We start from the raw sequence: 5,181 nt of genomic DNA, 5'->3' as shown, positions 1-5,181 counted from the left end.
TAATTTGCTTGGAAACACAGAAAAAAAGCGTTTAGTTGAAGAGAGTCTCAAGCAAGATGTTACCTCCAGTGAAAACAGAGAGAGACTGACGCCTGTTTGCTGTGTTAAGAGGCTGGATGCCGCGCATTAAACTAGTCACTTTACCATCAATTTTGTTCAATAATTGTTAAAATGACTAAAAAATTGAATATTAAACTTTTAAAATTATTGAATAGTATAAACTTCTTGATATTTACAAAAATAGTAAGGAATTTAAGCCCTAGAACCGATTAATGTATTGGCGGACTGATACTAAAGCTGGTTGCCCGGTCAGTGCAAGCGAAAACATGTTGAGGTCGGTTCGTAAGAAGTTCGTTAAGCGAAATTTTTTTCGTTAACCGAATTGAAGATCCTTATGGAAGGCAGTTCGTTAATCGAAATTACGTTAACCGAGGTGTTCGTTAAACGAGGGGTCACTGTAATTTCGGCACCACAAACCAACGTTTTTATTAAACTATTTAAACTAAAATCTTGGTAAAATTATAGCCGTTTTTACAATAAGAACATTTAAAGGCAATCAATGTAATATTAAAACTAAGTATTCAGAAACTTTTCCCGAACAACAAGAAAACAATGAATTAAAAAACAACCCATGCTGTCTTATCGAATATATGTATAAAGTGTACGCAGCTCTAAAAAAAGACAGTAAACCAATCCCAAACATGCTAAGTTTTCTTCACCTTACTACACTTAAAATTAGTCTAATTTCTCCTAATAAATTAATTGTAGGAGGAGCTGCTATATTACCAATTCTTAATAAAAATCACCACAATCCCAAACTAGGTATAAAATTCAATAAACCTTTATTCACCAATAATCTTCGACTTCCTAAACGCTCGTAAACTATGTTAGCAAGACAAAAAAGTCCAGACGAACATAAACCATGTCCCACCATAATTACTACAGCTCCAATTTGACCCCATCAACCAAAAACCACTAGTCCTCTCAATACCAAGTCTATATGGGCTACTGAAGAGTAAGCAATCAATGACTTAATGTCTACTTGACGTAAACACATAAATCTTACAATTACTCCACCTAAAATTCTAACACTAACTCAAAATCAAGAAAATATTTTATTTACTTCAGGAAATAAAAAGAGAACTCGAATCAAACCATAACCACCTAATTTTAATAAAACACCAGCCAAAATTATAGATCCAGCTACAGGAGCTTCAACATGAGCCTTAGGAAGTCATAAATGAACTAGATATATAGGAAGTTTTACTACAAAAGCAAAAATTGTACAAAAATACCACATAAAAGTAATAAAATTAGATCTTTCAGCGCATGGTACTAAACCTATCGTTAGACTACCACCCAATCTATAAAATCTTAATAGAGAAACAAGCAAAGGCAAAGAAGCAAACAATGTATAAAATAACATATAAACTCCAGCTTGAATTCGCTCAGGTTGGTAACCCCAGCCTAAAATTAAAATTAAAGTAGGAATTAAAGATCTTTCAAATCTAATATAAAACAAAAGATAATCTGTTGCTGAAAACGTTAAAAGCAATGCTAACAGCAATAGTAAATTTACAACTAAAAACCCTCTAGTAGAGTTATTTGTTTTTTTAATTCTTTGACTTGCACAAATAACTAAAGCCATAATCCATATTCTTAATATAATTAAAATAAAACCTAAATGATCAGAACCTAGTCTTAATCCCAACCCCGAAACAGAAAAGTCATGTCCCATAAAACACCTGAAAATAAAACACATTAAAAATAAAGAAATTTGAATAAACCACCACTCTTTAACAAACGCAATCAATAGAATATTTATAAAAATGAACTTTAACATTGTAGTGTTCTAAAACTTCTGAAGCAATCGTTACCATGAGTCCGCACAATAGAAATCAATAAAGAAAGACCCAAAGCACCCTCACAAGCTGCTATAGTTAAAAAAAATAAAGTAAAATAAGCTTCGATTCCTACTTTAGCTAAACAAATTACTATGACTCAAAAAATGCCTAATATAATAAATTCTAAACTTAGAAGGACTCTTAAGTAAATGTTTTCGGTTAGAAACAAAATTTCATAACCCACAGAAAACAACGACAAGAGGAACAAAAATAAATATTAATCTAAGAATTGACATTAGTTTTAATAGTTTAAACCAAAACTTTGGTCTTGTAAACCAAAAATGAAATTTATTTTCTTAAAACTTCAGAGAAAAAAGTAAACTTTTATCTTTAATTCCCAAAACTAATATTTTATTAAACTACTCTCTGAAATCTTATTTTTTATTCTTCCTCTTATTTTTGTAACTTCATTACTTTTCACACGTCTTATTCATCCTCTATCTATAGGTCTCACATTATTGATACAAACTGTTATGATTTCGCTTGCTGCAGGGTTGAACAACAATTCTTTTTGATTTTCATACATTCTTTTTCTTATTTTTTGGGGGGCTATATTAGTGTTATTTATTTATGTTGCCTCACTTGCTTCTAACGAGCCATTCAAATTCTCAGCTACAGCTTTAATAGTTATTTCAAGATTTTCTTTATTTTTGACAATTTTTATAATACTAAAAGACCCTCTTTATATTACTCCTGATATTTCTATTATTAGATCAGCGATTTCTTCAGATATGTTTTCACTTGATACCACTTCTACTCTAGTAAGAACTATTTATAGACCACCAACAATATCTTACTTTATTTATAGTCCTTTATCTCCTATTGACTCTTATCGTTATTGTAAAAATTTTTAATCTTTATTCAAGACCACTTCGACTATCCTATTAATGACGACACCTATTCGCAAAAGCCATCCCCTTTTTAAAATTGCTAACGGAGCTTTAGTAGATATACCTATTCCAAAAAATATTTCAACATTCTGAAATTTTGGATCTTTACTAGGCTTGTGCTTAGTTGTCCAAATTGTTACTGGTCTTTTTCTTGCTATACACTATACTGCTCATATTGATTTAGCTTTCTCTAGTGTTGCCCATATTTGTCGAGATGTAAATTACGGGTGACTTCTTCGTACACTCCATGCTAATGGAGCTTCTTTTTTCTTTATTTGCCTTTACTTACATATTGGACGTGGTATGTATTATGGATCCTACTTATTTTTTCATGCTTGAATAGTGGGTGTTGTTATTTTATTCATAGTTATAGCAACAGCTTTTCTAGGTTATGTTTTACCTTGGGGTCAAATATCTTTCTGAGGTGCAACAGTTATTACTAACCTTTTTTCTGCTATCCCTTATATTGGGACTGAACTTGTACAATGAATTTGAGGTGGATTTGCAGTTGATAATGCAACGCTAACTCGATTTTTTACAATTCATTTTTTATTACCATTTTTAGTAGCAGCTGCGACTCTTATCCATATCTTATTTATTCATCAAACTGGAGCTAACAACCCACTTGGAATTGCAAGACATATTGATAAAGTTCCATTTCATCCTTATTTCACTTTTAAAGATGTTGTTGGATTTATAGTTATACTAACCGCATTAATTTTATTAACTCTTCTAAATCCCTACCTTCTTGGAGACCCTGACAACTTTGTTCCAGCTAACCCACTAGTTACACCAGCACACATTCAACCTGAATGATACTTCTTATTTGCATACGCTATCTTGCGGTCAATTCCAAACAAATTAGGAGGAGTAATCGCCCTGGCTATATCAATCGCAATTTTAATAATTTTACCTTTTACCCATACTTCTAAATTTCGAAGATTAACTTTTTATCCTTTAAATCAAATTTTGTTTTGATCTTTAATTGCAATTGTTATTCTTCTAACCTGAATTGGAGCTCGACCTGTTGAGGATCCTTTTGTTATTACAGGGCAAATTCTAACAGTAGTATATTTCCTTTACTACATTGTCAATCCTCTTTCACTTTTATTGTGAGATAAACTGCTTGATTGATAGTTTAGTTTATTTAAAACAGATGTTTTGAAAACATCAATAAGGACACTAAAACGTCTTAACTATCGTAACATTTTCAATATACTAAATTAGTTATAAACTAAATTATAGAACAATAACATAGTATTTTTATCCCCATGAAAAAAATTAAATAATTAAGAGAAACTGGTAAAAATCTTTTTCAAGCTAACCCTATTAACTTATCGTAACGAAGACGAGGGAGAGTTCCTCGAACTCAAATAAACGCAAATCTTACTCCTACCAACTTTGCATAAAAAAAAGGACTAGAAGGACCCCCACCTAAAAATAATAATGCGAACAGCGCTCTTATAAACAAAATTCTAGCATACTCAGCTACGAAAATTAAAGCAAAACCACCTCTTCTATACTCAGTGTTAAACCCAGACACTAATTCTGATTCGCCTTCCGCAAAATCGAAAGGAGTTCGGTTTGTCTCGGCTAAACAAGAAGCAAACCAAATTAAAGCTAACGGCAATGTGACCCACAAAAATCACACACTTTCTTGATATAAATTAAAAAGTTCTAAACTAAAACCTCCGACTAAAAAAATAAAAGAAAGCAAAATTAAAGCAAGACTAACTTCATAAGAAATAGTTTGAGCAACAGCCCGGAGCCTACCTAACAAAGAATATTTACAATTAGAAGCCCAACCAGCTCTTATAGTTGAATAGACACCTAATCTTAAACAACACAGGAAAAAAAGTACTCCTATATTTAAATTTATTATTCCAATTTCATAAGGAATTACTAACCATACAATTAATGCAGTAAACAAACTAAAAACAGGTGAAGCATAATATGGAAGAAAATTAGATTTTACAGGTACCGTTTGCTCTTTAGTAAATAACTTCACAGCATCCGCAAAGGGTTGTAGCAGTCCAATAAAACCAACTTTATTTGGTCCTTTACGAATTTGAATATACCCTAAAATTTTACGTTCTAACAAAGTAACAAATGCGTAAATTGATGTCGGACTTTTCATACTAGACACGATTGTATTTTTGAAAACTCAATTTCCACCGAGTTGGAGGTACAGCCAGGGTCACAGGCCTATAACCACACAATCACTGCCACATGACAAAGCTTTTATTTTATTTTATTTTTTAGGGTGTTGTGGTCACGGCTGTGATAAAGGCCAACCAGGGAGTGTAGTACTGTGCCTTCAGTTAAATCAGTTCATAGTTGTCATCAGTGAATGCAGAAGAGACTATAATAACTTAAAGTGAATACAT

The 5,181-nt window shown here is 31.8% G+C and overlaps 1 pseudogene across 1 annotated transcript; it reads right to left on the bottom strand.

Annotated features, from left to right (window-relative positions):
* Nucleotides 1-503: 503 nt before the first annotated feature.
* Nucleotides 504-4,946, bottom strand: LOC121866759 (annotated as a pseudogene). Its single transcript, XR_006089016.1, has one exon. The product of XR_006089016.1 is annotated as an NADH-ubiquinone oxidoreductase chain 1-like (transcript).
* Nucleotides 4,947-5,181: the final 235 nt, after the last annotated feature.

Source organism: Homarus americanus, unplaced genomic scaffold (genome assembly GCF_018991925.1).
Source record: "Homarus americanus isolate GMGI-L3 unplaced genomic scaffold, GMGI_Hamer_2.0 scaffold38892, whole genome shotgun sequence".
Lineage (NCBI taxonomy): Eukaryota > Metazoa > Arthropoda > Malacostraca > Decapoda > Nephropidae > Homarus > Homarus americanus.
This window is presented reverse-complemented; position numbering and strand designations above follow the sequence as displayed.